This window comes from Lissotriton helveticus, chromosome 8 (assembly GCF_964261635.1).
Source record: "Lissotriton helveticus chromosome 8, aLisHel1.1, whole genome shotgun sequence".
In the NCBI taxonomy this organism is placed as follows: domain Eukaryota; kingdom Metazoa; phylum Chordata; class Amphibia; order Caudata; family Salamandridae; genus Lissotriton; species Lissotriton helveticus.
The window spans coordinates 353,292,853-353,302,817 of NC_136069.1; positions in this window are offsets into that span (position 1 = coordinate 353,292,853).

The window sequence follows — 9,965 nt, forward strand, 5'->3', positions numbered from 1 at the left end:
ACTACCTGGGACATTTTGCATAAGGAAATCATCACCTCTGTAAGGCCAGAAAGGATATACCTTACCTCACGTAAAGTTAGGAAACTGCATCTGCATCGTACAGTGTGGCATTTACAAATTCCGCCTAACTTCATAATGGAAGTTTTAATTTAACTCGCCACTACTTGAAAATAGCTTTACAGAGATCTGGGAGAATATCCATTAAGAACATTTTGGGTAATTAGTGGCGAATAGTGTATTTTAATAACTTTAGGGCTACAAAAACGGCAAACTTTCATTGAATGTATATGTCATTTTACAGGGGAAGGTGGGAAAGGTCTACAATGAATTTCGGTTTAGGGTTGTGACAAAAGATGTATAGTTCAATTACATTTGATCAAAACCACCATTCAAAACTGCATGGACTTGAGGCAGGCTCCGACATTGGCATACAACCTTATTGTTACAGGCTTGTTAAGTGAAAGTTTTTTTTTTCTTTTTTCTTTATTTATTGCTTGGAATACAGTACAACCAATTATCCTGGCTCAATAAACTCCCACTGCTTCAAATAGCAAATTACATTCATTATGCACATAATACTATTGTGCCTCGATCTAATTTCATCAATTCCAGACAAATTTATGAAATATCAGTGCTAATAAAGGATGTATTTCATCAGTTTCAACCGACAGCAGCTAAAAATGCAAAATGTGTAGAGCAATAAAGTGGCAGTGCAGGGATAGTACTGAGATATAACCGACAATCAAGACAGTAAAGACAATGCTGAACTCCTTGCCTCCATCTAAAACGCTGAAAAACAGTATCTGATCAAGAGAATATACAGTGTAGTAAAGTGACAGTGCAAAATATAGTACATATATGAACGATCGTATTGCACATTTGAAGCAATAGGACAGGAGTGCAAAAAGGGCCTAACATTCACAAAATAGCTCACTATATAAAGTGCCAGTGCAAAAACAGATAAAGTGTAATCTCCCGTTCAATCGAGCCAGATATCGGAACAGTAAAGTGACAGTGCAAATACATTGCATTTTACAATCAGGCTGACTAATTGCTAACTAAATAATGGCCGCGAAGTAAAAATGACAGTACCAGAGCCATATATGCCATTAAGATATTACCAAGGTGCTAAGTGAAGTCTGTATCCAATCTCATGTACCTCATCTTCCACAGTGGGTATCCCCCCAATTTCTCTATAACGTTGTATATTATTCACACAGGCATAATACCAGAATTCCCTTCTATTAGTTTTCCTCATCTTCGTCAGCTACTCCTCAAATGTGGGTTTCAGTGGGGTCTTCCAGTGACTGCTGTCTGCTAATACCAGACCAAGCCACCAAAGTGGAAATACAAAATAAATTGATCACACTGTCTCCCGAACTGTGAGGGGATAGTGAGGCCAAACAAAATATGGCTGGGTAAAGGTTTAACCTCACATCAAACATCTAACCTTGAGTGAAATATACTCAAAAATCTGTGACCAACATTTGGAGATGGCCTTGCATGTCATAAACACATGACACCAATCTCCCACTCCCTTACATCTGGGGCATTTTCTATTAGGTAAATGGAACATTTTGTTAAATATCTCTTGGGTGGAATAGAGCATCCACACATTAAAATACATCATTCTGTGGAAGTTTCCCCCCCTCAGCAATGTAAATCCAAACTCAAAAGACTTTGACCAAGGCTCATCGATCTCTATCACTGTGTGTTCCCACCATTTCCCCAAAATGTAGGTAACTACAGTGCTTTCCAGCCGAAGTTGTTTATACTAAAAGCCTGGAAATTTCTCTACCAGTCCAGCCGAGCAATAAACCTCATATTGAGAGATACTATTGAGAACAAAGACTATCTTTCTGTAGGTGGAACTAAGAGAAGGAAAATGTGTGGTATTGTGGGAGCCAGGTAGCTCTCTTATAGCCATTTTAACCTCAGTGGAACTGATTGAGCGCATTATAAAGGCCGCATCTTTGCTACTTACCTCTGCAGGACGCACTTCTGGCAAAAACGTATCTACCAAAAAACATTTTCCTCAATCTTGCCGTTGTCCTTTGCTATTTCCGCCATACTGGGATGTTTTATACTGGCAATTAGGTTTCGATTTGTATTCTTCCTTGACCATCCAGACCAGGAAGTGACACATTTTCTGACCCTTTTCATACACTCGGCAATTACTGGCCTGATTATTAAGAATTTGCTTCTCTCTTTTCCTGCCATAAATGCAGAGAGCTAGGGGATTGCTTGGCTAGTCAATCAATAGTCCACTTTTCCTTATCCCTCCTCGTTAGGAAGGCTAAATGGAGATCATAGATCCATGAAAACCTCCCAAACAGTAGCACCTTCCGCAGTGTGGACATTAATTGAAAATAATGTTCAATCTCTGTTGACAAGGACCAGACGTAAGACTCCTGGCCTGTGTGGTGTACATAACCCATCTCCTGTAACTCTCAAGCAAAATGTGGGGAATTTTAAGACGATCACCGGATTGGTCCGAGAGGGCCTTGCATGATATTGGAAGGAAATATTTGAGATGGTTAGAGGGGCTTGAAATAAATCTATCCATGAGGTGGACCAATACTTCTAAGAGTAGCAGGATTACACTTTGGCTTTTGGGTTCAGCTTACGCCATACATCACGGGCTCCCAGCCTTAAATACAGGTCAAGGAAGACACTTTCTATATTTCTCTTATTATGTTTCCTGCAGTTTGGACTGGAGGAGTCAAGCCCAGGTGTGGGGAGATAATTTAAAATACCCCCTATAATGGGTATCTCGGGAAGCCCCCGTAGCAGTGACTGAAGAAGATTGATGTTATCATGAATTGGGCCATAGAAGGAAACAATGTTATATCTCACATTAGAACCTACAGTGGGAACTAGGACCCCAAAAAATCCTTCATCCTTATGGAGGAGAGGCAGCTAGGCAGCTAACCTGAACTTTACGACTGATCACCACCACAGTCCCTCTATTAGATGATTCTACAGAAGAAAAAGACACTGGATAACCCAGGGATAGAGGAGTTTATTGCTTTCACTCCCCCAAAGAAAGCGCACTTCTTGTCTAAGATTGACAGAGGGATCGTACTGCAGCAAGCTGCAAAAACTGCATTCCTCTTTCGTCTATTATTTAGCCCATTTGCATTATGACACTATAATGGAAATCAGTTGCCTTGTTATCCATTTATATATCTTTTTTTCATCGCACTGCAAACCAGTTGGTTTGTTTGACCCTGTTAGAAATTCCAGACCATACTCATCTACTGTGTCCAAAGGAATACACCCATGCAGTGCTTTCCCCCACCAACCAAATATTGCACCTCTTCCTGTAGTATTTCCAAAATAGACCACCCTATGTCCCCCTCCCCTGATCAACAGAATCACTTTGTGAGAGCTCAGAATATACCATCTCGGACCCTGACCAGCTTGCCAGGGAAACTTCATGAGTGTTTCTAACAGCCACCTTATTGCTCCTGGTGCAAATCATGCCTGGGACCTTGGAGCCACCCCCATCGTGGGCGCTTCCCTATGGGAGTCATTGTGCTTTATTTGCAGCCTCCTTTAATAACTTTCAACTGCATGCTCTGTGCAGAAACAGTTCAATGCTTTGGAAAGCAAACTTTCCCAGAAAGACCCAAATGCAACCTGTCCAAATAAGGACCTTCCCTCTAGTCAGGGTTACACACTAAGAAAAACCCATGCTCCCACTCTTGGTAGCTTGGCAAGAGCAGTCAGGCTTATCCTCAAAGGCAACGTGTAAAGTATTTGTATACACACACACACGCACACACACAAAAACACTGAAAACACCACAAAAGTACTCCACACCAGTTTATACAAATAGCCAATATTTATCTGAGTAAAACAAGACCAAATGGCAAAAGACCAACATACACAAATCAAGTTATGAAGTGTTTAATATTCAATAAAGTTCTAGCTCATCAATAACAATAGCTCTGACTGGGGCTATCTGGTCGCGCTAGACTGGGACAAATCACAAGTTCAGTCCACCAGCGAGGGATTACGGGCTGGTTACAGGACCTAGGATGCGTCAAAAATCAAAGACAATGCGAGGTGCAAGGGAGGTGAGGCACAGTGAAAGCAGGAGATGCATCAATTCCTTACTGCTGGGCAGGGTCCTAGGCGATCGGGGACGGTGCGTTGCGCAGAGGAGGTGAGGCGTCACTGTAGCAGATGATGCATTGGTTCCCAGAGGTGGTGCAGGGTTGTTGAGCCACTGACGCCCGAGGACGATGTGAGGCGCAGGGAGGTGATGCGTCGCTTGCAGGTTCAATACCTTGGTTCCTTACTGTTGTGCGGTGTTGATGATGAAGTCGGTGGTCAAACTCGAGACCTTTGTTTTGTGGCATCAACGTAGAACCACTATGCCATAGCTACAATGTTGGAGATGTGCATCACGGATGTTGGTGGCCTGGTGCTCAGGACTCCCTTCTGAAGCGCTGCATCATCATTGGAGCCTTTATTGTAATTTGTGGTTGTTGCATCAAGCGCAGACCATGACTTCGGTGCAGGCAGCAGCACGGCATCCATGTTGTAGACAGGCACAGGTTCCGAAGTCACTTGGCGTCAGTTCCTTCTTGTAGCACTGAAACACACTTCCAAGGGCCCAGGAACTAGAGTTGGCATCACTTGGCAAGTAAGGTTCTTAGCAGGTGCTGCAGGTGAAGCTGTGGAAACTGAAAAAATCTGTAGAATCCAAAATCATAAATCCGTCACAACAACCTGAGTAAAATAAAGAGAATTTATTTAAAGTGCACAGGAGCCTCAGATGGCTGCTCAGTGCTCGAATAGCAGAAGTAAAACACAAGCCTTTATAGACACAGATCACAACATTTCATTATAATTTGTCTGTGTAACCGGTCATGTCTAGGCCCTCATCTCCCGGTAGGTGGTGAAGAAACATTTTGTGCTCGGAAACTTACAGTACATCGTTAAACAAGAATACATTGGAAATCACCCTATAGCACATGATAAGTCCCCTGTATCTAAAGCCAGTCAGTTAACTATTACATTTACACCCAAATGAAGTCACAATGGTTTCCATTAGCTAATGTGGCTGAATACTCTTTTGAGGCCTAAATGTAAATTGATACTTGTATAGCGCACTACTCACCCGCAAGGGTCTCAAGGTGCTTGTACGAATATCGCTGTGGAACCCATCCTGGCTTTCCCTGTGAGGTGTCCACTCCTGGGCACCCCCAAGGTGGAGGACAGACATCCTTAGCATTGTGGGGGCCGTTGTGGAGATTAAGCAAGCTATTGCCCAGAGTTGCAGAGTGGGGCTCCATGATTGGAATAGGCACCGAGGCGAGAATTATCAGGTCTGTGGAATTTTGGGCCCAAGACCCGCCAAGGCAGGGAATTGAACCCTGGTCCCAGGCTAGACCTCTGCATCAGGGTCTGCCGCTCTAACCATTGAGCCACACCTCCACTAATGCTAATGCAAGCAGGCACAAATGTAATAACATGGAAATGTACTCTCTGCAAGCCTTGCAATGTGTCGCATTACAGGCAGCTTACTAAAAGCAAAGTTCTAACTCTTACTTAAGACCGTCACATGATATCATGCAATTATTATATTTGTATGTAATTCCCATCATTATTGAATTATCACAATGTCAAATTATACAAAATGGATGCCACCATTGTTATCTAAATTAAGCTTCCACAAAGCCTTTGATGGCCCTGACCTCAAAGGCTTGAGGAACCTATGCGAGAAAAGTAGTCTTGACTAGAGCTAGGCATGTCAGGCTCGGGTTTTTGGCACGGTCAAAGGTCGTCCATTGCAGTGGTCGAAGTGGGCGGGATCGGCAGGGCACGGCGTGCCCTTACTTCTTTAATTTAATAGATTCCTTTCCCCTACTTTTTAAAAATTTTAAACACATGTCCAATTAAGGCAGAAATAGCCAAGGCCTACAGATAAGGCTCAGTGTTTGTGGCCGTCGGGGACGGGCGGGCCGAGAGAGAAAAAGACTCTGTCTTTTCCTTCTTGCCCAGAGAAGACAAGGACATGGTCCACTTTTGCTCTGCCAGCTGCCCCTCTTTCTTACTCTTCCTCCCTCTTTCTGCCTTGCTCCTCCTCACTCCCTGAAAAACATACCTTCAAGAAACGGTTAATTACTCCTTCATTCCTCTCCTTTCATTTATTTGCTCCTCCGCGAAATGGATCCAAAATAGAAAAACACTTTTGCTGGAAATGTCGTCTTTTTAAGACATTTTTCTATGGCAAAGTGCAGCTTTGGGACAAAGAGAAGTAAAAGGTGAAAAATGTGAAAAATAACTAAATAAAGCAACATAAAGGGGTCGCAAAGTGGGCAGATTGATTTTATTCACACCCAAACATATTAGCGCCACTTTACTGAGTTTGCCAGTGAAGCATTACTTTTGTTTTCTTGTATTTCTTTGAACTACATTGTTTTCCGTTGGTGGAGCAGTGCACCATTCCTGGAGGCACTGTGCAATACATGCTTGATGGGTGGATTGGAAAACAAATTGTGTACAGCGGATCTGTGTTCAGGGATGTGGTCTTTATACACCATACTTCTTAAGTCTTGTTAGGATATAAGCAAGGGACATTGAAATGGGTCCCTTCTGGGGCCTGTATTCATGTCCTTAACTCACAAAGTGGTCATAAGATGAGCCTCTAGATCATGAAACAAGATTATATATAATGAACCAAAAGTTTTATAAAACACATTAACACAGTTATACTTGTAAATGTAAATCTTTACATGTAGTTTAGGGTCAAGGTTTCATTAACAACACATTTTCGTGGTGTTGACATATAAAACCGATGTCGGCAGGTGAAGGTTCATGTGTTGTGCAAAATGTAAGTCAAAAACTCACAACCTGGCTGTACACCTGACATTCCATCTCCGGCTATCAATGGGGGGCTAGTGAGGAATTCTGACATCGTCAGTCTATAAGTCAAAATCCTAACATAGAACAATGAGCTATTAACTCATCTAAGAGCTGGATGCAAACTGCAGGGTATTGATTGGAGCATTATGGTTTTCCCCCCAGCCATTCATTATCCTATTGTTGGAAAAAGGGTTAATGTGGATATAAATCAATTCTCGCTATTGAAGAGAACCCCCAACCATGGTATCACGTTCTAAATTCAGATTTTGTGTTTCTCCAGACCAATCACTTTAAACTATACTGCCTACTAGTATGGTTGTCATGTGACTCTTACACCTTGTAGTCCTTTGGATTATATAACGTTTCCTATACAGTGATTTACACACATATGATTGATTGTCCCTGTGTAATGTGTATGAGGTAAAGTGCTCTGACACCCTACACAGGTTTCAGTTCTGCTGCAAATCAAATTAAATGCGTATGAGCAAGAGTGTGGTTATGGAGACTTGAGGGGCACTGTTAAAGGGTGGTAGTGAGGGAATCCGTGGCGAAGGGAGTCATTGGGGGGCCTCAACAAACATTGTCGCACAGGGTTCCACCAGCACTAAAGTCAGCCCTGCCCTTGAGGCAAGTCTGCCTCACCCATTGGTAACTCCATTGGCCTTGTTTCAGCAGTAGTAGATGTAACTCACCAGTGGTCAGCAATACAGGATTTTCACAAACACCAAACAAAGTTCACAATCTTCATGGTCACTGTGCTTCATGCACAGGTACTTTTAACATGTGAGGCCTGCTTTGGGGTCACTAGATTTATGCAGTAGTGGAGGAAAACATTTTACTGCAGTGCTGACTAAATTATGCAGCAAAGAAATGGCTGCAGAGTAAAGCTCTATATTTTCTGATACTTTATTATTTTTACATTTTTACACATGCAGTCTGTGCAAAGATTTTGCCTTATTAGTAGCAGTGTAACATAAAAATGCAGCAGTGAGAAAGGTGATCAGTCAACCTTTGCAATAGGCTGTCCACTTTTGAGCTACAAACAATTTATTAGTTAAAGTCATCAAATGCAGCAGATGATGCATTATGAGGCAGATATTGCAGTACCATAATTATATAGAAAATATTTGCAAAGTAGGATATTTTGCCATTCATGTTTGAACTGCTCTTGTGGAAAAGGGAGAAGTGCTGGTGACAGAAACTCCGTAGCTTGGAGACAAATGGATTGAGCTTCCACTATTAAGCATATTTGGAACATTCTTTGATTGGAAACAAATCCCATTTTGTGATTGTATTTTACTGTCAATAACTCATATTAAACCTTAAATAAACCTGTATAATTAGTTGAATTAAATAACATAATAAGCTGTAACTGGGTAGTGAAATGCCAAACAAATACAAAAAATTAGAATAATTTGCATTTCTGGCCACACCTCTGACTCCGCTCACTGACCCTGTCAGCAGGAGTTATCAGACCAGCTGTTCGGGTGATACAAGCGCGTGGCAGAAAATTGCAGACTGAGAAACTTTAGAGCAATATACGGATTGGGAAGGAAGACTAAATAACGATTGGGAAGGAAGAATTAAAAGACTGTTGGGTCGTTAAGAATACGTCTAATAGTAGAAGTGTTCAAGAAGAGTACAAAATATCGCAAATCTATTGTAAGGCTACGCTGAACTTGGAATAGTTTGAAGAAGAAAGACTCGGAGATCAAAACTATAAACTGAATTATACGGCAAAATAGGAGAGTGATATTCTGAGGAGCTATGAACAGCTAGAGCAAGGGGTCTCACAGCGTCAAAAAATCAAAAGAGCACAGATTTGGAATCTAGCCCTCATGACGTCCGGCAAAGGGACGAAACGCGTTGGACGAAACGCGTTTGCTGTCAAGATCTTTGTATAGTGAATATGAATATGTATTGTTGAACATATTAGAATTTGGCTGTCAAGATTATTGTATAGGGAATATGAGAATGTGTTTTGAGTACATTGGAATAAAAGTGAAATAAGTTGATTTCAAATTTGCAACATGGCCTGTAGATTGTTTTTGGGACTTATGTAATTGAGACATTGTACAGTATAATAGACAAAAAAAGACGCTCCTTTCTCTTTATTACCAATAGATTAATCCACCACCACCCTTCCAGACTTTCAAAGGCACTTATTGCTGTTTGGCGAACGACTGATATTTTGTATTGGTTTCCAGTGTGTGAATTCTATTACAGGACTGGAGGCTTCAGATTATGCTTCTCAATCTTTACTGCATAAAACACAGCAGCCAATGAAAATGGATATTTTCATAAAAAACATTAACAAAACTTCATTTCCCATGAACACACATGAATAAGGCACGCCCCCACAGTCCATAAGAACCCCTTGCGTGCTCCCATCATCCTCTTTCTTTGCTGCTCACAAGTCAGAGTTAAGTGCACCTCCCCTCTGGTCCCCTCACTCTGCTTGTTGGTTGGGGGTGCTGTGGGGTTGTTATACTTGTAATATGATTAATGCGGGATCATCCGCTTGGGACTGATATTTTCAGACTAATTTGGGTCTTATGTGCATGCTTGCTTGTGTGGTTTCTGCATCGGTGCAACCTCTGACCTTATTCCGATTGTAATGCCTTGGGCCGTGCAGCTTGCTGCGATTATCTCCTTGTGAAGGGCGCGCGTCCGAGCGCTTGACGTGACGGTCTCTGACTGGCAAGGGGTCGCCGCGCACTCCAGTGGAGCCCGGTACCGGCAGCCTGAAGGCGCGCTGGGCTCCCCTGATACGCCCTGACGCTCAGGCCGGGTGGCTCACGGCCGACGCGCGCGCCCAAAAACGCTGACCAATTGGGCTTGTTTTTAGCTGGAATTGGTAGCGTTTGGGCTGCGCGCCTCGGCACGTTTCCCAAGCTCACAGGAACGTGCGTTTTCGCTCGTTCTACACACCGGCTGGCCCCTTGTATGATCGCCAGGGATTTGGTTGTAAAATATTAAGGGCCCAGAGTGTGCACACGCTCTTATGATTTTTGGGGCCAAGGTCCCTGACCTTATTGATTACAGCTTTGCTGAGGGGGTTTGGGTATCGTTCCAAGAAGTTCTGT